This window comes from Salmo trutta, chromosome 1 (genome assembly GCF_901001165.1).
Source record: "Salmo trutta chromosome 1, fSalTru1.1, whole genome shotgun sequence".
Lineage (NCBI taxonomy): Eukaryota > Metazoa > Chordata > Actinopteri > Salmoniformes > Salmonidae > Salmo > Salmo trutta.
Window position 1 is genome coordinate 57,060,925 of NC_042957.1, and position 22,204 is coordinate 57,083,128.

Here is a 22,204-nt window from a genome sequence, read left to right on the forward strand (position 1 = left end):
TCACCTGAAATATTGAGTGTGAATGACTGTGCTGCACTCTGTACTCTGGTTATTATATTCATACTTCAGCCAGCCGAGTGAGCAGGGGTGTGGTAGTCCCCGCACGCACACACACACTCACACACACACACACACGCAAAGGGGTTTTCATCCAACAGTCATCAAACGTGCTCTATTCTGTTACTGTCACCAGTTGATTCATTCAGCATGCACACACACACTGTCTCTCTCACTCTCTCTTCTCTGTCACACACACACACACACACACACACACACACACACACGCCAGGTCATGTGGATGGCAGTAAAGACAGAGTTCTGTGAATTCTGCTCAACTCCAGTGTGTGTGCGTGTTCTGCATAAAGAGCTGCTCTTTTAGCTCTCTAGCTCAGAGAAACATACTGTGGTAGAGAACAGCAGCAAATGGCTCCTCTCTCCCTTTAGTCAGGATGATGACAACCCTCTTTGTCACCCGCTATGTCTTGGTCATTCTTCCCTCTCTTTAAACTAATACGTCTGCCATATCCATCCTCTCATGGCCATGTGCAGGGGTGGACTGGCCATCTGGCATTTCAGGCAAATGCCAGGTGGGCTGGTCCATTTCTTAACTAGTGGGCCTGTCTAACTTTCTAATTTTGTTGTGCAAAATGATCATGGTCTTTGTCAGAAGGTGAGTGTAGCTGGTGCATGAAGTCAGGCGCAAGAGAGCAAAAATAAGTGAGCAACGTACTTTACTTAAAAATCAAGGCACAAGGTAACAATACACTTGACCAATAACCAACGGTAAACATTACGCACGGGTGAACACAGCACCCGTCAAAAAACCAGCCATCATGAACCAAACTGAACATAGAAATAATCACACACAACAAACATGGGGGAAACAGAGGGTTAAATACATGAACATGTAATTGGGGAATGAAAACCAGGTGTGTAGAAAACAAAGACAAAACCAATGGAAAATGAAAGGTGGATCAGCGATGGCTAGAAGACCGGTGACGTCGACCGAACGAGGAGGGGGACCGACTTCGGCGGAAGTCGTTACAGTCTTGCTAATAATGGGGGCCTCAAGGGGAAAAAAGGTCACGTGTGTTAGAAATGCCAGGGCCGATTTCTGGTCGCAGTCCGCCCCTGGCCATGTGTGCAGTTTGTGTGTTCACATGTTTGTCTGTGTGTGTGTATGGGTGTGTATGTGTGCAAGGGCATGTGTATCTGAATGGATTGTGTGTCTATGACAGAGGCATAGATGTTAGCCTTGGCAGGTAAATGTGCCCAGTAAGCAGCAGCATATAGAGGAGAAGGGTGGAGGGTGGATGGGGAGAGTAGTGAAAATCCATTAGAGTCCATTCCAGTGAACCCCTGCCCTTTTGCCAGAGCTTTCAGCCAGGCTAATGCACCCAGCACAAGAGCTAACACAGCCCCTGTGGCGGCAGCAGAGGCTGCTTGGCTAGGGCTTGGGCCGGGGCTGGGGTGGGGGCACACACACTAACACACATGCACACACACAGTTCCAGGGCTGTGTAGATGTGAAGTGTCAGGGAGAGGAGCTGTAAAGCAGGCCAAGGTTTGACATTTGGAGGGTGACGTAGCTTTAAATCTGAACTGTCTCTCCTGCTCTGTGCCCAAGCTAAGGGGAGAGACAGGAATAGCAGCCCCACACAACAGAGATAAAAGGAGAGAATGCAACAATAGAGGAGTGGAGAGAAGGGTTGCGGAGAGAATGGTGGGATGTGAGAGTAGAGAGATTGAAGTTTTAAGTTAATTGGAAGCTATGGCAATCCTCCATCTTCTCTATCTCTCTACTCTCTTTCTCTCAGTGAGGGTCTCGTGGCTCTCTGGAGTTGAAAGACCCCCCGGGCAGAAGCGTTTTCCCACAATCCCTCAGTGATCTCAGCCCTGGTATCAAACAAAATAGCTGAGATTAAAGTCTGGTGTCAGGCCTGATTCCCCCTCTTTTTTCTCATTGGGGTAATGGCGTCATCTCTCCCTGTTTTCTCACTCCATGTCTCCGTCACGCTCTCTGTCTCTCTCCCACTCAATTGTATTCCTAGCTATCCCTCTCTCTCTTCCCTACACTCACTCACACAAACTTATTTCCACCACTTTTTCACTATTTGGTTCAATGAAAGGTGCTGAATCAAATGAATTAATCTGTTCATCCTGCTACAATATTCAGCCTGCTACAGTGTGAGAGACAATGGCTGTGGCATATCATGGCACACTCAGTACCCAAACAGTTACTATGGTTACTCTGTCAGTACATTCTGGTAAAAATTCCTAGCATATAATTTTTTGAATACAAAAACTCATTATGAGCATATTTCCTGTGAGGGATCATAGCACAAAGCACCAATGTCATGTTCATGGACATAGTCTGAGAGGGATGGGGTGCTCTTAACACTGAGTACAGAGTGAATAGGTGGTATGCAGCGTTGTGCAGACATTCCAGTAGCGGCAGACTATTTGAATTCCTGTTCTGTTGCATAAGGATTTAACAGGACTGTCACAGCTGTTAGGTACTTGTAGATCCCCAATGTCCTCCCAATGTGCTTAATTGTTCGTTTGGCTATTTTGGCTTAAGAGTTATTAGTCTGCTTGGATAATCACTTTTTTAGGAGCGGGAGTCTAGCATTAACAACAACAAAAAATATGGCTTTGGCCAATAATGTTAAGTGGAATTTCATTCCATGATGGGTAAAGTCTATTGAATAAGACCTTGCCATTCAACATAAGTCTACAAGGTTGCAACTGCTCGGCATCTGACCGTAAGGCACTACAGAGGGTAATGCGTACGGCCCAGTACATCACTGGGGCCAAGCTGCCTGCCATTCAGGACTTCTATACCAGGTGGTGTCAGAGGAAGGCCCAAAGAATTGTCAAAGACTCCAGTCACCGAAGTCATAGACTGTTCTGTCTGCTACCGCACAGAAAGCGGTACCGGAGCGCCAAGTTTAGGTCCAATAGGCTCCTTAACAGCTTCTACCCCCAAGCCATAAGACTGCTGTAGACGATACGATTTATCAAGAGAGGTTTGACCTATATTTTTTGTAGCTGTCTATTTACCACCACAAACTGATGCTGCCACTTAGATTGCACTTAACGAGCTGTGTATGTAACAGTTTAGCTTCCGTCCCTCTCCTCACCCCTAACTGGGCTCGAACCAGGGACCCTCTGCACACATCGACAACAGCCACCCTCGAAGCATCGTTACCCATCGCTCCACAAAAGCCACAGCCCTTGCAGGGCAAGGGGAACAACTACTTCAAGGTCTCAGAGCGGGTGACGTCACCAAATGAAATGCTATCAGCACGCACCACCGCTAACTAACTAGCCATTTCACATCGGTTACACTCACCCCCCCTTTTGACCTCCTCCTTTTCCGCAGCAACCAGTGATCCGAGTCAACAGCATCAATGTAACAGTATAGCTTCCGTCCGTCTCCTCGCCCCTACCTGGGCTCGAACCAGGGACCCTCTGCACACATCGACAACAGCCACCCTCGAAGCATCATTACCCATCGCTCCACAAAAGCCACGGGCCTTGCAGGGCAAGGGGAACAACTACTTCAAGGTCTCAGAGCGAGTGACGTCACCGATTGAAACGCTATTAGCGCGCACCACCGCTAACTAGCTAGCCATTTCACATCGGTTACATATAGGGCCATAAGCAAACAAGAAGATGCTCTTCCAGAGGCGACGCTCCTAGTGGCAGAAGATTTTAAATCAGGAAAACGAAATATGTCTTCCCTATATTCTACCAGCATGTCACCTGTGCAACTAGAGGCGAAAAAACTCTAGATCACCTTTACTCCACACACAGAGATACATAAAATCTCTCCCTTGCCCTCGATTTGGCTAATCTGACCATAACTGTATCCTCCTGATTCCTGCTTACAAGCAAAAACTCAAACAGGAAGTACCAGTGAAGCACTCAATACGGAAGTGGTCCGATGAAGCAGATGCTAAGCTATAGGACTGTTTTGCTAGCTCAGACTGGAATATGTTTCAGGACTCATCCGATGGCATTGAGGAGTTTACCACATCAGTGACCGGCTTCATTAATAACTGCATCGACGACATCGTCCCCACAGTGACCATACATACATACACCAACCAGAGGCCATGGATTACAGGAAACATCGCACTGAGCTAAAGGCTAGAGCTGCCGCTTTCATGGAGCAGAACACTAATCTGGATGCTTATAAGAAATCCCGCCACGCCCTCTATAGAAACATAAAAACAGGCAACATCGAATCCTACTACACCGGCTCTGATGCTCGTTGGATGTGGCAGGGCTTGCGAACTATCATGGATTACAAAGGGAAAATAAGTTGTGAGCGGCCCAGTGACGCGAGTCGACAACACAAACTTAATGCCTTCTATGTTAGCTCCAAGGCTAGCAACACTGAACCATGCATGAGAGCACCAGCTGTTCCGGACAAATGTGTGATCCCTCTCTCCTTACCCGATGTGAGTAAGACATTTAAACAGGATAACATTCACAAGGCCGCAGGTCCAGACGGATTACCAGGACACATACTCAGAGCATTCACTGGCCAGCTGGCAAGTGTCTTCCCTGACATTTTCAACCTCTCCCTACATCTTTCAAGCAGACCACCATAGTCCCTGTGCCCAAGAACGCCAAGATAACCCATCTAAATTACAATCACCCCGTAGCATTCACATCTGTAGCCATGAAATGCATTGAAAGACTGATCATGTCTCACATCAACACCATCATCCCAGACACCCTGGACCCACTCCAATTTGCATACCACCCCAACAGATCCACAGATGACGCAATCTCTATTGCACTCCACAATGCCCTTTCCGCTTGGACGAAAGGAAACCCTACCTGAGAATGCTGTTCATTGACTACAGCTCAGCATTCCACACCATAGTGCCCTTGAAGCTCATCACTAAGCTAAGGATTCTCGGACTGAACACCTCTTTCTAAAACTGGATTCTGGACTTCCTGACGGGCCGCCCCCAGGTGGTGAGGGTAGGCAACAACACATCCGCCACGCTGACCCTAAACACGGGAGCCCCTCAGGGGTGCGTGCTTAGTACCCCCTCCTGTACTCCCTGTTCACCCACCGGTGAATGGCTGCGCAAAACTCCAACAACATCATTAAGTTTCCTGACGATACAACGTTGGTAGGCCTGATCACTGATTACGATGAGACAATCTATAGCGAGGAGGTCAGAGACCTGGCAGTGTGGTGCCAGGACAATAACCTCTCCCTCAATGTCAGCAAGACAAAGGCGCTAATCACCAAGGAACTTGAAGCTCTCTCTCTCTCTCTCTCTTTCTAATCATGGACTACAGGAAACGGAGGGCTGAGCACGCCCCCATTCACATCAACAGGGCTGTATTGGAGCAGGCCGAGAGCTTCAAGTTCCTCGGTGTCCACATAACTAAGGATCTTGGTCCAAACACACCAACACAGTCGTGAAGAGGGCACAACAATGCCTCTTCTGCCTCAGTAAGTTTAAAATATTTGGCATGGGCCCTCAGATCCTCAAAAAGTTATACAGCTGCACGATTGAGAGCATCTTGACTGGCTGCATCACCGCTTGGTATGGCAACTGCTTGGCATCTGACAGCAAGGCGCTCCAGAGGGTAGTGCGTATGGCCCAGTACAGAACTGGGGCTGAGCTCCGTGCCATCCAGGATCTCTATACCAGGCCGTCTCAGAGGAATGTCCTACAAATTGTCAAAGACTCCAGCCACCCAAGTCATAGACAATCTGGAACTAACAGGATACAAAAAATAATTACTTCCCTCTGGGCAATTCCACAGTAATGAAATTCAGTAACAATTCCACGCAAACTTTGGTAACGGAATTATGGTAAAATCTCCTTCAGTTTTTTATACAACCACGTTTTATGACATGACACCTTGAGTTTGAAAAAATCTCTTTTGATTATTGAACTACAGTAAGTGAAGTTGATGGTAACGGAATTACATCATGGGTCCCTGATCTGTACTACACAGAAATGCAGAAGTATGGATGCTGTAACAACACCGAATAAAACAATTACTAAAAGTCCCATGATGGTAGTGACTGTCCATTACTGCTGATCACTTATTAACCATCATTTACTCACATAATAAAATATTTGTTTTATTTTAGAACTTTATTATTTCATTCCAAGTCATCATCTCATCTCTATAGAGCTGCTGCCTAAAATCACTATTTTAATAGTTCTTCAAAGTAAATAAGGCATACTTTTATGACTGCAGAATACCAACTATCAATCACTTAGATCATGTATTTTCAGGTAGAGATACCTTGCAAAGCAATTGCTTTCTATCCCTCTTGACTGTTGTGCCTTCTCTCTGTCTCTGTCATAGAGGTCTACATGTCTGCTCCGCATAGACCGGACAAGTAGGCAGGCGCGCAATGGATTATGGTAATTGTAGTTAATTAACAAAAAAATGTCACTAATCAGCAATAACTGTACTGTGCTATCCAAACTTGTGAAACATGTCTATAATAGCTTCAGATTTGGTCCAGTCAGTCTGTGGACTTTAACATCGAGGCCAGGGTGGACTGACAAAATTTCAGCTACTTTTCAACGTCCATGGACGTCCGGTGTCGGTTGATGCTCAGTGGGTTAGGATGCTGGTTACAGTAAATGGAAAGAGAGGGGGCTCATGGGTAGGTGACAGTAAGAGCTGGCAAGAAAAAAAGAAGAGAGAGAGAGAGAGAGAGAGTCAGTCAGTCAGTCAGTCAGTCAGTCATAATGACTGTTTTAGCACTCTTGGTTTGCCCACCAGACAACAGAAAGACAAAGAAAACAGTTACGAGCTGAACATAACAGTATGCCAGTGGAAGGGAGGAGAGTAGCATGGGACCCAACTATGGTTTGTGACTACTATGATTTCCCATTGTAGCCAATTCATTTGCAGTAATTCCATTACGGATTTGTTGGTGAATCCATTAACAGTGGCAGGTAGCCTAGTGGTTAGAGCGTTGGACTAGTAACCGAAAGGTTGCAAGATTGAATCCCTGAGCCGACAAGGTAAAATCTGTCATTCTGCCCCTGAACAAGACAGTTAACACACTGTTCCTAGGCTGTCATTGAAAATAAGAATTTGTTCTTAACTGACTTGCCTAGTTATGAAGGAGAGAAATTTGAAAATATCTTAAAGATATGTTTCTTTTTGGTAACAGAATTACAAGGCACAAGGCAATATTTCTTAAACTTACAGAAGGTAAAGAGTTTCTCCAAAAGTAAATATAAGCTTTAATATTAGTTGGCAGGGGTCTTTACGTCAACATTATTGTATTTTGGCGTATTTCTGATACGTTTTAAGACCTCTTTTCCATCTGTTTATCCAGAAATCACTCTTTACTTATGCCAAAACGTAATTGATGGAAAATGGTTGAAAAATGTAAACTGTTAGCTTTCATTTGACACCCAATTTGATATGCTCCTATGAACTTCCCATGTTGGTGCTCATGGGTCCTTTTCTATGGAAATGCTCCTCTGTAAAGTTACTGAATGAATGTAATCAATTTTAACTGGCAGCTGTTCCCAGAGCAGGCTGTTGGTTGCTAAAACAGAAAGATGGGATGTGTTATTCCTCCCTGATGGAGGGATTATGCTGCTGGTAGTGGGTTTACCTACTCTCTATCTCTCTCTCTCTCTCTCTCTCATCAGGTGTTTTAGATGAGCTGTGAATGCTCAGTGCGCTCTGAGACGGTAGAGGACCCTGTCTCTTAATTGGTTCCTGCAAGGGCTCTTCCTGTGCAGCTGTGTGAGAGCAGAGGATGCTGGGTAGTGGGTCTAGCCTCTCCACAACAGGGGGATTTTGACAAAGTCTTCTGCAATAATTGTTTGAGGAGCTACATGATCAAATGTCTGCTCAAATGTCTGTATCAAATGTCTGCTCCTTAAGGATTTATGCTGGGCCTTTTCTATTTTGCTGCATTTGTGCCATTTTTAAAGATATGAGGTGTGAGCTTAACTTCAACTTGGTCAATTTTTTCAAGTAATTTATGTTTGGCTTGAATGCTCATTAGCTATGCATGGTGCAGTGCATTTCAGATGAAATACATTGTTCTGACATAAAGGCTAACACTAGCTGAGTATATCTCAGTTGGAGCTCAGAATGACCATAATGTTATGTAACATCTCGCCCTGGCTTGCTGTAAAACAGTGGCTGAATTCCCTCCCCTGTCTCACTTAAGAGTCTACCACATTATCATGCTCCCAAACATTCTGTTGGCATGTGAGTCATTTCAAAGTTCAGCGAGCTGGGCCGTTTCCTCTCCTGTCTGCTTCCACACACATATGATGTTTGTATTGATTTGTGAGTAGGCTCTCCATAGAACTCCCCTGGTTGGTGGAAGGGGAACTGCTGGGTTTTAATAAACCTAAAAAGCTAAAATAGTAGAATGGAGCCGGAGAGGATGGCTGACATTTTACGTGCTCCTAACTGTGTTATTTTGTTCGTGTCACGTGTGCTCCATTTCCGGCCTCTAGGTCACCAGGCTGCTCTTTATGGCGCACACCTGTCAACATCGTTACGCACCTGGACTCCATCATTTCCCTGATTACCTCCAGGAGCCGCGACAGGCTCTCATGCCTCAGACAGATCGCCAGGCTCCCCTGCCTCCGCCGGTTTGTCAGGCTCTCATGCCTTCACCGGATCACCAGGCTCCACTGCTTCCACCGGCTCGTCAGTGGTTGGCGTCCTGCGGCTGGAGCCGAACATGCCGGGGAGGGGGTACCATCACGTATGCTCTCTCCGGCAGTCTAGGTCGCCATGCTCCCGCGTCTCAGCCAGACTGGCAGGTGCCTGCGCATCAGCAGAGGTGACTGGTCCGCTCCTGATCCCTGGGATCATCATTTTGGTCAGTCCTACGGCTGGAGCCACGCGTCGAGGAGGGGGTACTGTCACGTGTCCGGCCTCTAGGTCACCAGGCTGCTCGTTATGGCGCACATCTGTCACCATCGTTGCGCACACCTGCGCGTCATCAGATTCACCTGGACTCCATCATTTCCCTGATTACCTTCACTATATATACAGTTGAAATCGGAAGTTTACATACACTTAGGTTGGAGTCATTAAAACTATTTTTTCAACCACTCAACAAATTTCTTGTTAACAAACTATAGTTTTGGCAAGTCGGTTAGGACATCTACTTTGTCCATGACACAAGTAATTTTTCCAACAATTGTTTACAGACAGATTATTTTACTTATAATTCACTGTATCACAATTCCAGTGGGTCAGAAGTTTACATACACTAAGTTGACTGTGCCTTTAAACAGCTTGGAAAATTCCAGAAAATGATGTCATGACTTGAGAAGCTTCTGATAGGCTAATTGACATCATTTGAGTCAATTGGAGGTGTACCTGTGGATGTATTTCCAGGACTACCTTCAAACTCAGTGCCTCTTAGCTTGACATCATGGGAAAATCAAAAGAAATCAGTCAAGACCTCAGAAAAAAAATTGTAGACCTCCACAAGTCTGGTTCTTCCTTGGGAGCAATTTCCAAAGGCCTGAAGGTACCACGTTCACCTGTACAAACAATAGTACGCTTCGCTCCACAGGTAATATTACACTTCTTTACATTACAACGGTTTCGTTTGTTTAATCTGAACAATTTTTTCTTAGCTATCAAAGATAATTGTGTAGTTTAGATTAATTAGAGTAATTATCGAGGCCAGCTATTTTTTCGTCCTCCTAACGTAGTCAACACTGCTAGCTGCTAACTAGTCAACACCGCTAGCTAGCCAACCGTTACCGACTAGCAGCGCTGTAGATACTAATACATTACAACGGAACGATTTGACTAGTGCAGTGTTAGCTAGCTAGCTACATAGCTGTCTTTGTCATAGCTTGATAACTGTGTAGTTTAGTAATTATCGAGGTTAGCTAGGTTAGCTAGCCAGCTATTTCCGTCCTCCGCGACGCCATCGTTCCATACCTAGCCAACTATTCCGACGAGCAGCATTGTAGAAACTAAATACATTACAAAGGAACGTCTTGATTAGTGTTATGTTAGCTAGCTACAAAGTTGCTTTTGTATAATAGCCAACCTCTACCGACTAGCAGCACTGTAGAAACTATTACATTACAACGGAACGACTTGATTAGTGTAGTGTTGTGTTAGTTAGCTAGCATTTTTGTCATTTTAGTCAATAAGATTTTCGCAACGTAAGCTTAACTTTCTGAACATTCGAGACGTGTAGTCCTCTTGTCATTCCAATCTCCTTTGCATTAGCGTAGCCTCTTCTGTAGCTTGTCAACTATGTGTCTGTCTATCCCTGTTCTCTCCCCTCTGCACAGGCCATACAAACGCTTCACACCGAGTGGCCGCTGCCACTCTAACCTGGTGGTCCCAGCGCGCACGACCCACGTGGAGTTCCAGGTCTCCGGCAGCCTCTGGAACTGCCGGTCTGCGGCCAACAAGGCTGAGTTCATCTCAGCCTATGCTACCCTCCAGTCCCTAGACTTCCTGGCGCTGACGGAAACATGGATTACCACAGATAACACTGCTACTCCTACTGCTCTCTCCTCGTCTGCCTACGTGTTCTCGCATACCCCTAGAGCATCGAGCCAGCGAGGTGGTGGCACTGGAATCCTCATCTCTCCCAAATGGACATTCTCTCTTTCTCCCCTGACCCATCTGTCTATCTCCTCATTTGAAATCCATGCTGTCACAGTTACCAGCCCTTTCAAGCTTAACATCCTTATCATTTATCGCCCTCCAGGTTCCCTTGGAGAGTTCATCAATGAGCTTGATGCCTTGATAAGTTCCTTCCCTGAGGATGGCTCACCTCTCACAGTTCTGGGTGACTTTAACCTCCCCACGTCTACCTTTGACTCATTCTTCTCTGCCTCCTTCTTTCCACTCCTCTCCTCTTTTCACCTCACCCTCTGTTCTTCCACTAATCTCATTGCAACTCCCCTCCAAGTCTCCGACCACTACCTTGTATCCTTTTCCCTCTCGTTCTCATCCAACACTTCTCACTCTGCCCCTACTCGGATGGTATTGCGCCGTCCCAACCTTCGCTCTCTCTCTCCCGCTACTCTCTCCTCTTCCATCCTATCATCTCTTCCCTCTGCTCAAACCTTCTCCAACCTATCTCCTGATTCTGCCTCCTCAACCCTCCTCTCCTCCCTTTCTGCATCCTTTGATTTTCTCTGTCCCCTATCCTCCAGGCCGGCTCGGTCCTCCACTCCTGCGCCGTGGCTCGACGACTCACTGCGAGCTCACAGAACAGGGCTCCGGGCAGCCGAGCGGAAATGGAGGAAAACTCGCCTCCCTGCGGACCTGGCATCCTTTCACGCCCTCCTCTCTACATTTTCCTCTTCTGTCTCTGCTGCTAAAGCCACTTTCTACCACTCTAAATTCCAAACATCTGCCTCTAACCCTAGCAAGCTCTTTGCTACCTTCTCCTCCCTCCTGAATCCTCCTCCCCCTCCCCCCCTCCTCTCTCTCTGCGGATGACTTCGTCAACCATTTTGAAAAGAAGGCTGATGACATCCGATCCTCGTTTGCTAAGCCAAACGACACCGCTGGTCCTGCTCACACTGCCCTACCCTGTGCTTTGACCTCTTTCTCCCCTCTCTCTCCAGATGAAATCTCGCGTCTCGTGACGGCCGGACGGCCAACAACCTGCCCACTTGACCCTATCCCCTCCTCTCTTCTCCAGACCATTTCCGGAGACCTTCTCCCCTACCTCACCTCGCTCATCAACTCATCCTTGACCGCTGGCTACGTCCCTTCCGTCTTCAAGAGAGCGAGAGTTGCACCCCTTCTGAAAAAACCTACACTCGATCCCTCCGATATCAACAACTACAGACCAGTATCCCTTCTTTCTTTTCTCTCCAAAACTCTTGAACGTGCCGTCCTTGGCCAGCTCTCCTGCTATCGCTCTCAGAATGACCTTCTTGATCCTAATCAGTCAGGTTTCAAGACTGGGCATTCAACTGAGACTGCCCTTCTCTGTGTCACAGAGGCTCTCCGCACTGCTAAAGCTCATCCTTCTAGACCTATCTGCTGCCTTTGATACTGTGAACCATCAGATCCTCCTCTCCACCCTCTCCGAGCTGGGCATCTCCGGCGCGGCCCACGCTTGGATTGCGTCCTACCTGACAGGTCACTCCTACCAGGTGGCGTGGCAAGAATCTGTCTCCGCACCACGTGCTCTCACCACTGGTGTCCCCGAGGGCTCTGTTCTAGGCCCTCTCCTATTCTCACTATACACCAAGTCACTTGGCTCGGTCATATCCTCACATGGTCTCTCCTATCATTGCTATGCAGACGACATACAATTAATCTTCTCCTTTCCCCCTTCTGATAACCAGGTGGCGAATCGCATCTCTGCATGTCTGGCAGACACATCAGTGTGGATGACGGCTCACCACCTCAAGCTGAACCTCGGCAAGACGGAGCTGCTCTTCCTCCCGGGGAAAGACTGCCCGTTCCATGATCTCACCATCACGGTTGACAACTCCCTTGTGTCCTCCTCCCAGAGTGCTAAGAACCTTGGCGTGACCCTGGACAACACCCTGTCGTTCTCCACTAACATCAAGGCGGTGACCCGATCCTGTAGGTTCATGCTCTACAACATTCGCAGAGTACGACCCTGCCTCACACAGGAAGCGGCGCAGGTCCTAGTCCAGGCACTTGTCATCTCCCGTCTGGATTACTGCAACTCGCTGTTGGCTGGGCTCCCTGCCTGTGCCATTAAACCCCTACAACTCATCCAGAACGCCGCAGCCCGTCTGGTGTTCAACCTTCCCAAGTTCTCTCACGTCACCCCGCTCCTCCGCTCTCTCCACTGGCTTCCAGTTGAAGCTCGCATCCGCTACAAGTCCATGGTGCTTGCCTACGGAGCTGTGAGTGGAACGGCACCTCCGTACCTTCAGGCTCTGATCAGGCCCTACACCCAAACAAGGGCACTGCGTTCATCCACCTCTGGCCTGCTCGCCTCCCTACCTCTGAGGAAGCACAGTTCCCGCTCAGCCCAGTCAAAACTGTTCGCTGCTCTGGCACCCCAATGGTGGAACAAGCTCCCTCACGACGCCAGGACAGCGGAGTCAATCACCACCTTCCGGAGACACCTGAAACCCCACCTCTTTAAGGAATACCTGGGATAGGATAAAGTAATCCTTCTAACCCCCCCCCCCCCCCCCAAAAGATCTAGATGCACTACTGTAAAGTGGTTGTTCCACTGGATATCATAAGGTGAATGCACCAATTTGTAAGTCGCTCTGGATAAGAGCGTCTGCTAAATGACTTAAATGTAAATGTAAATGTAAATGTAAGTATAAACACCATGGGAACACGCAGCCGTCATACCGCTCAGGAAGGAGACACGTTCTGTCTCCTAGAGATGAACGTACTTTGCTGCAAAAAGTGCAAATCAATCCCAGAACAACAGCAAAAGACCTTGTGAAGATGTTGGAGGAAACAGGTACAAAAGTATGGGACAATGACCACAGTAAAATGAGCACAGTAAAACAACTCCTATATCGACATAACTTGAAAGGCCGCTCAGCAAGGAAGAAGCCACTGGTCCAAAACCGTCATAAAAAAGCCAGACTACGGTTTGCAACTGCACATGGGGACATAGATCATACTTTTTGGAGAAATGTCCTCTGGTCTGATGAAACAAAAATAGAACTGTTTGGCCATAATGACCATCGTTATGTTTGGAGGAAAAAGGGGAAAGCTTGCAAGCCGAAGAACACCATCCCAACCGTGAAGCACGGGGGTGGCAGTATCATGTTGTGGGGGTGCCATGCTGCAGGTGCACTTCACAAAATAGATGGCATCAGGAAGTAAAATTATGTGGATATATTAAAGCAACATCTCAAGACATCAGTCAAGAAGTTAAAGCTTGATTGCAAATGGGTCTTCCAAATGGACAATGACCCCAAGCATACTTCCAAAGTTGTGTCAAAATGGCTTAAGGACAACAAAGTCAAGGTATTGGAGTGGCCATCACAAAGCCCTGACCTCAATCCTATAGAAAATGTGTGGGCAGAACTGAAAAAGCGTTTGCGAGCAAGGAGGCCTACAAACCTGACTCAGCTACACCAGCTCTGTCAGGAGGAATGGGCCAAAATGTACCCAACTTATTGTGGGAAGCTTGTGGAAGGCTACCCGAAACGTTTGACCCAGATTAAACAGTTTTAAGGCAATGCTACCAAATACTAATTGAGTGTATGTAAACTTCTGACCCACTGGGAATGTGATGAAAGAAATAAAAGCTGAAATTAATCATTCTCTCTACTATTATTCTGACATTTCACATTCTTAAAATAAAGTGGTGATCTTAACTGACCTAAAACAGGACATTTTTACTAGGATTAAATGTCAGGAATTGTGAAAAACTGTGTTTAAATGTATTTGGCTAAGGTGTATGTAAACTTCTGGCATCAACTGTATGTTGTTTCTGTTTCAGTTTCATGTATGTGTGCTGTTATTGTTTCTTGTTTTGTATTATGTTCCATTTATTTTAATAAAACACTCACTCCCTGAACTTGCTTCCCGACTCTCAGTGCACATTGTTACAGTTCATTTTTTTGCGTTGTTTTTAAGTAATTTTTTTACTTATTTTGTACATAACATTACTCACCACAAACTGGTAGAAGCAACTTCCTTTAACGAGTCAGATGAGTCCGACGTGAAGGATATACTGCTTTCCCGGTAACAGGCCCAAATCCCAGTCATTTGCGTGAAGAGAAGATGGAGAAAAAGGAGGCAGAGGTCAGGCTGCCTTCTGAGAATTCGTATACGAGCGTGTAAACCCCCACTGCCATCCATTCTATTGGCAAACATGGGAAAATAAAACCGATGACCTATGAGCAAGATTAAGCTACCAACGGGACATTAAAAACTGGATATCTTATGTTTCACAGAGTCGTGGCTGAACGATGGCATGAACAACATACAGCTGGCGGGTTTTACACTGTATCGGCATGATAGAACAGCAGTCGCCGGTAAGACAAAGGGTGGCGATCTATTTATATTTGATTTCTATGGAAGTCTCGAGTTTTCATCTGTATTTTTCGTAGCTGTCTACATACCACAACAGATCGATGCTGGCACTAAGACCGCACTCAATGAGCTGTATACCGCCATAAGCAAACAGGAAAACGCTCATCCAGAGGCGGCGCTCCTAGTGGCCAAGGACTTTAATGCAGGGAAACTTAAATCTGTTTTGCCTCATTTCCACCAGGATGTTAAATGTGCAACCAGAGGGGAAAAACTCTAGAGCACCTTTACTCCACACACAGACACGCCTACAAAGCTCTCCGTCGTCCTCCATTTGGCAAATCTGACCATAATTCTATCCTCCTGATTCCTGCTTACAAGCTAAAATTAAAGCAGGAAGCATCAATGACTCGGTCAATAAAAAAGTGGTCAGATGAAGCAGATGCTAAGCTACAGGACTGAAATATGTTCCGGGATTCTTCCGATGGCATTGAGGAGTAAGCCACATCAGTCACTGGCTTCATCAATAAGTGCATTGATGACATCGTCCCCACAGTGACTGTACGTACGTACCCCAACAGAGAAGTTATGGATTACAAGCAACATCTGCACTGAGCTAAAGGGTAGAGCTGTCGCTTTCAATGAGCGGGACTCTAACCCTTAAGCTTATAAGAAATCCCGCTATGTCCTCCAATGAACCATCAAGCAGGCAAAGCATCAATACAGGACTAAGATTGAATCGTACTACACCGGCTTTGACGTTCGTCGGATGGGGCAGGCTTGCAAACTATTACAGACTACAAAGGGAAGCACAGCCGAGAGCTGCCCAGTGACACAAGCCTACCAGACGAGCTAAATTACTTCCATGCTCACTTCGAGGCAAGTAACACAGAAACAAGCATGAGAGCATCAGCTGTTCCGGACGACTGTGTGATCACGCTCTCCACAGCCAATGTGAGTAAGACCATTAAACAGGTCAACATTCACAAGGCTGCAGGGCCAGACGGATTACCCGGATGCGTACTCCGAGCATGCGCTGACCAACGGGCAAGTGTCTTCACTGACACTTTCAACCTCTCCCTGTCTGAGTCTGTAATACCAACATGTTTCAAGCAGACCACCATAGTCCCTTGTGCCCAAGAACACTAAGGTAACCTGCCTAAATGACTACTGAACTGTACCCCTCACGTCTCTAGCCATGAAGTGCTTTGAAAGGCTGGTCATGGCTCACATCAACACCATTGTCCCAGAAACCCTAGACCCACTCCAATTTGCATACCGCCCTAACAGTTCCACAGATGATGCAATCTCTATTGCACTCCACACTGCCCTTTCCCACCTGGACAAAAGGAATACCTATGTGAGAATGCTATTCATTGACTACAGCTCAGCTTTCAACACCATAGTGCCTTCAAAGCTCATCACTAAGCTAAGGACCCTGGAACTAAACACCTCCCTCTGCAACTGGATCCTGGACTTCCTGGCGGGCCGCCCCCAGGTGGTAAGAGTAGGTAACAACACATCGGCCATGCTGATCCTCAACACGGGGGCCCCTCAGGGGTACGTGCTCAGTCCCCTCCTGTACTCCCTGTTCACTCATGAATACACGGCCAGACACGACTCCAACACCATCATTAAGTTTGCAGATGACACAACAGGTCACCGACAACGACGAGACAGCCTATAGGGAGGAGGTCAGAAACCTGGCCATATGGTGCCAGGACAACAACCTTTCCCTCAACGTGATCAAGGCTAAGGAGGTGATTGTGGATTACAGGAAAAGAAGGACCGAGCACGCCCCCATTCTCATCGACGGAGCTGTAGTGGAACAGGTTGAGAGCTTCAACTTCATTGGTGTCCACATCACCAACAAACTAACATGGTCCCAGCACACCAAGACAGTCGAAGACGGCACGACAAAACCTACTCCCCCTCAGGAGACCTCTATAACAGGCGGAGTCAGCGGAAGACCCTAAAAATTGTCAAACACTCCAGCCACCCTAGTCATAGACTGTTCTCTCTGTTACCGCATGGCAAGCGGTACCGAAGAGCCAAGTCCAAAAGGCTTCTAAACAGCTTCTACCCCCAAGCCATAAGACTCCTGAACATCTAATCAAATGGCTACCCAGACTATTTGCATTGCAGCCCCCCGCCCCTCTCTTTTACACTGCTGCTACTCTCTGTTATTATCTATGCATAGTCACTTTAATAACTCTACCTACATGTGCATATTTTCTCAATAACCTCGACTAACCGGTGCCCCCGCACATTGACTCTGTACCGGTAGCCCCTGTATATAGCCTCGCTATTGTTATTTTACTGAAACTCTTTAATAATTTGTTACTTTTTTTTCTTATTCTTATATTTTTTTTGGGGGGGGGGGGGGTTTACTGCATTGTTGGTTCGGGCTTGTAAGTTTTACCTTTATTTAACTAGGCAAGTCAGTTAAGAACAAATTCTTATTTTCAATGACGGCCTAGGAACGGTGGGTTAACTGCCTTGTTCAGGGGCAGAACGACAGATTTGTACCTTGTCAGTTCGGGGATTTGATCTTGCAACCTTCCGGTTACTAGTCCAACACTCTAACCACTATGCTTCGCAAGCATTTCACTGTAAGGTCTACCTGTTGTATTCGGCACATGTGACAAATTAAATTTGATTTGATTTCAAAGAGGGGCCTTACCTAATCACAAGCAGTGTGATTAGTGGGGAGGGGCAGCCCTGGACCTTAAGGGGTTGACTACGCCACTGCTTGTCTATATAGCGCCCCTCACTGGACGGAGTAGCACATAGCAGGCCACTGTCTGCTGCTGGTCTTTAGAAACTCAAGGACATTCATTTTATACATGATACCACTGTCAGCCACTGATAGAGAAACGTCAATCATTTCTGCAGAGGGAAGAGTTATTATTCCAAATGGTGAGTCTTGACATTTTGACAGATGTTACATTATATTTGGTGCCCTGCGTGGAAGAGATTTAGTGAGATTTAGAGATAGAGAGAGTGAGAGAAATGGGAAGAGCATTAATCTCTTGCTCCTGTGTGCTGTATTGACTGCAATTGCAATTTACAAAAAACACGGCATGTGACCAAAGTGTTAGTGGATAAGCTGGAGTCAGCGAGGGCTTAGGCCTGGGTCAGGGTGGTGCTTGATTATGAGTCTCCTCTCTCCCTCGCTGGTACTGTAGCTCAGCAGGTTCTGTGCGTTAGATGACTTGGTGTGTCAGCACTATCTCCAGGAAAATGAGCCTGTGCCCATCTCATGTTGTATGAGGACCCAAAGCCTCTATTCTGGGCAAGCTATTTAGAGGCACTCCACTCAGCGCCAGCACCCTCACCCTCTTGGCTACCAGCATGTGGTTTGTGATGATTTTATGTGTTTGTGAATGTATGGGGTCAACATGGTACTCCATGATACATTGATATCATAGAGTTTATTATTCATGTTTGATTTTCATTGACTCAGTTCTTTGTATGAGGGGGATTTCTCAAGACCACAACCCTGTTACCGAAACTTCCCATATCTCTCTCTAGGAGAGCTCTCCTGCACCCTCAAAGCAGGTCAGCAGCTAGAGAAGCTCTGAGTTGGAGACAGACACCACCTCCGACATCTAAGTCTCAGTACACAAGCCTTGTTAACAGCCCCTGTTTATCCATCCCATCAGTGTAGCAGTACATAGACTGCTATGTACTGGGTGACGTTGGATCATGCAGCCCAGCTCTCTGTGAAGAGTGTGCTACAGCGGGCGACTGAGAACAATAGACCCCTGTGGAGACTCAGATTGAGCTGTCTGCGTAGTATGTGTGTTTGTGTGTGTGTGTGTGTGTGTGTGTTTGGGTTGGGTGTGTGTGTGGTTGGGTGTGTGTGTGTGTGTGTGTGTGTGTGTGTGTGTGTGTGTGTGTGTGTGTGTGTGTGTGTGTGTGTGTGTGTGTGTGTGTGTGTGTGTGTGTGTGTGTGTGTGTGTGTTTGTGTTGGGTGTGTGTGTTTGTGTTGGGTGTGCGTGTGTGTTTATCGTAGTGCAACAAGTAAAAGTTTGAAGTTTGAAGCTATGTGCTAAGACACATGCAGCCGTAAATAGAAAGCAGTGATATGTCTGTACACAGAATAGCACCAACTGTTTTTATATCGCCAAAAGCCCTATGTGTGACTCCCAAATGTTTTACTTCAATTGTTTCCCTGTTGCCGAGTTGCAGAATTTGGACTTGGTGCATCTCCCTGACAACTATCAGAGAGCTTTGATAAAAAAAGCAAGGGAGGGAGAAAAAGAGTCCAGATAGAGAGAGAAATAGCATCCACACTGTAACAGCATCATCCTACAGGTGGTAGTGAGGCTGAAGCTCTCTATCTCAACCACTGAATTATGAGACATGGCTACAGCCTCCCACCCACCTGTAGGATGATGCTGTTACAGTGTGGATGCTATTTCTCTCTCTATCTGGACTCTTTTTCTCCCTCCCTTGCTTTTTTCATCAAAGCATTGGTTGAGTCCCATGTTTTGCTTTTCGGTTTCACCCTAGAATAGATAGCTAGCTACCTCTTTTTTCTCTCTCCCTCTCTCTCCCTCTCTGAATCCAAAATAAATGATCTAAAAGGCTTTGCTATGACAGTCTCTTTACTCTGGCAGTTGGTTGAGTCCCATGTCACAGTGACAGAGCATCCTCAGTCTACAGTCACTGTGCCTGGGAAGAGTAGCAGGCCCTACATGCTCCAGAGACAGAGGTGGACACTTACTGTCATAACAGACTAGACCCAGGAGGAGATGACAGAGTGGTTTAGCCTGCTGACTTTTTCTTTATTTTACCTTTATTTAACTAGGCAAGTCAGTTAAGAACAAATTCTTATTTTCAATGACAGCTTAGGAACAGTGGGTTAACTGCCTTGTTCAGGGGCAGAACGACAGATTTGTACCTTGTCATCTCGGGGATTCAATCTTGCAACCTTTCAGTTACTAGTCCAATGCTCTAACCACTAGGCTACGCTGCCGCTGTGTGTGGGAGAGAGGGAGCGAGGAGAGAGGGATGAGAGAGAGGGAGAGGTAGAGATAGGGCCACCACACGGAGATGTTCTGTAGTGATGCCATATAGAATTTTGGTTTATCATATCCAATGTGCAGTATTAGATGTTTGTGAATGGATGTCCCATCAAATGAGCACATTGAGAGGTTCTATCTGCGAAAAGATGATTCTTTGATAATTGGCTTTAATTTCCGAAACCCTCATTGGTTTGAAAGGTGTCAGCAGTTTTTTTTATTGTATTCTTTTATACTTAACAACAGGCGAAACCCAAGCGCTTGATATTGGAGACCCGAGGTGGGAATACCCAGTTCACCGGCAACCCCCGATCCCCTTCGTACGCGGCCGACGCACCTGCCCACAGGTGCACCATGCGGCTGTGCCTAACGGGGAAAGGGGGGATGGAGCCGATCGGGCGCAACCCAGGCGACATGGAGAAGCGGGGAACTAAGCTTGGGCGAGAGTCGAAGCCACCCTCCCGGCCCAGAACCACACACAGAGGGAAGGGAGAAGCCTACCCAGTCTTCAGAGAGTCATAGATACTCCCGCCGTTTACCCGCGCTTCATTGGTCTGTTTCGTTTGATAGCCCTCCGATCTGCACTTGCTTGATGGGCCTCGGACCTGCAGACGTTGTTCCCTTTCTTGAAGTATAACTTATTGCCCGTTTTACTATCGTCCTGGGCTGATTGGTCAAGGCAATCCTTATCCCGAAGTTACAGATCTGACTTGCCGACTTCCCTTACATACATTGTTCTAACATGCCAGAGGCTGTTCAGCTTGGAGACCTGCTGCGGATATGGGTACGGCCCAGCACAAGATTTACACCCTCTTCCCCGGATTTTCAAGGGCCAGTGAGAGCTCACCGGACGCCGCCGGAACCGCAACACTTTCCACTGCCATCCAGGACCTCTATACCAGGCGGTGTTAGAGGAAGGCCCTAAAAATTGTCAAAGACTCCAGTCACCCTAGTCATAGACTGTTCTCTCTGCTATCGCACGGCAAGCGGTACCAGAGCGCCACGTCTAGGTCCAAGCAACTTCTAAACAGCTTCTACCCCAAGCCATAAGACTCCTGAATGTCAAATCAAATGGCTACCCAGACTATTTGCATTGCCCCCCCACCCCCACAGTTTACGCTGCTGCTACTCTCTGTTATTATCTATGCATCAGTCACTTTAATAACTCTACCTACATGTACATATTACCTCAATTACCTCGACTAACTGGTGCCCCCGCACATTGACTCTGCACCGGTACCCCCTGTATATAGCCTTGCTATTGTTATTTTACTGCTGCTCTTTAATTATTTGTTTCTTTTATTTCTTATTTTTTGTAGGTATTTTTTAAAACTGCATTGTTGGTTAAGGGCTAGTAAGTAAGCATTTCACTGTAAGGTCTACACCTATTGTATTCAGCGCATGTGACAAATAACATTTGATTTTGATTTGATTTATTTAGAGTATTAAATGGGTAGAGAACATTGGTATAGGTAGAAAGCTATGTCAATAACTAAAGTTTGACAAAAATGCAGATAGAACCCAAATAGTCCCAAGGTCTCGACATGAGAACCGTGGCTCTCAGCCTCGCTTGACTACACTGTTGAGGTGATGAGGAAAATGTTGTTTAGGATATTATTTTTTTTTAAGTTAAGTCCTTGTCACTACCCGTTCTTCCTGTAGAGAAAGACCTCTGTAGTGTTTCTATTTGAATACTTTGATTTCTGACTTGATACATAACCTTAGATTCCAGTACAGTTTTTCCACATCCTTTAAAGGGCTATTGGTCTATAGGGCACCAGAAACACAATTAAAATATGAGAGAACGTGAGAGCACAAACTAGGGAAACGAATGATTCAAAATGGGCCAGACTAACTTACTGTAAGAATGACTGATTGGCATCATTGTCTCTACTTCAGTGTGTCAGAAGCATGAGGAATTTGGCAACTTAATTTGCTTTAGAAAAATCGTTGATGTCTGTGAAGTTGTTGACTCAGTAAAGGATCACCTGTTAGTGGGAACTGTCAAACCATGGAGTACGGTCTAATAGAATATCACTGCTTTCCTATAACTGCCTATGTGAAGTATAGTGCCACGTATTGATAAAAGGCTGTAGCTAGCGGTGGCTACATTGATCATTGCAATGATTTATGTATATAGTATCTGTGTTATTTTACTGTGTTACACCAATTCAATAATGACAACATCAATAACAATTCAC

The 22,204-nt window shown here is 46.4% G+C and overlaps 1 long non-coding RNA gene across 2 annotated transcripts; it reads right to left on the reverse strand.

The window, feature by feature from the left end:
* Nucleotides 1–1,946: 1,946 nt before the first annotated feature.
* LOC115204371 (uncharacterized) lies at nt 1,947–20,830 on the reverse strand. Of its 2 annotated transcripts, XR_003880364.1 has the most exons (4): nt 20,722–20,830; nt 19,760–19,764; nt 17,318–17,325; nt 1,947–1,959 (listed from the first exon to the last, which is right to left on the reverse strand). It is a non-coding gene; the product is annotated as an uncharacterized LOC115204371 (long non-coding RNA). The 2 variants fall into 2 exon arrangements; XR_003880359.1 differs by lacking the exon at nt 19,760–19,764 and having other exon boundaries at nt 1,949–1,959.
* Between the last annotated feature and the right edge of the window lie 1,374 nt (nt 20,831–22,204).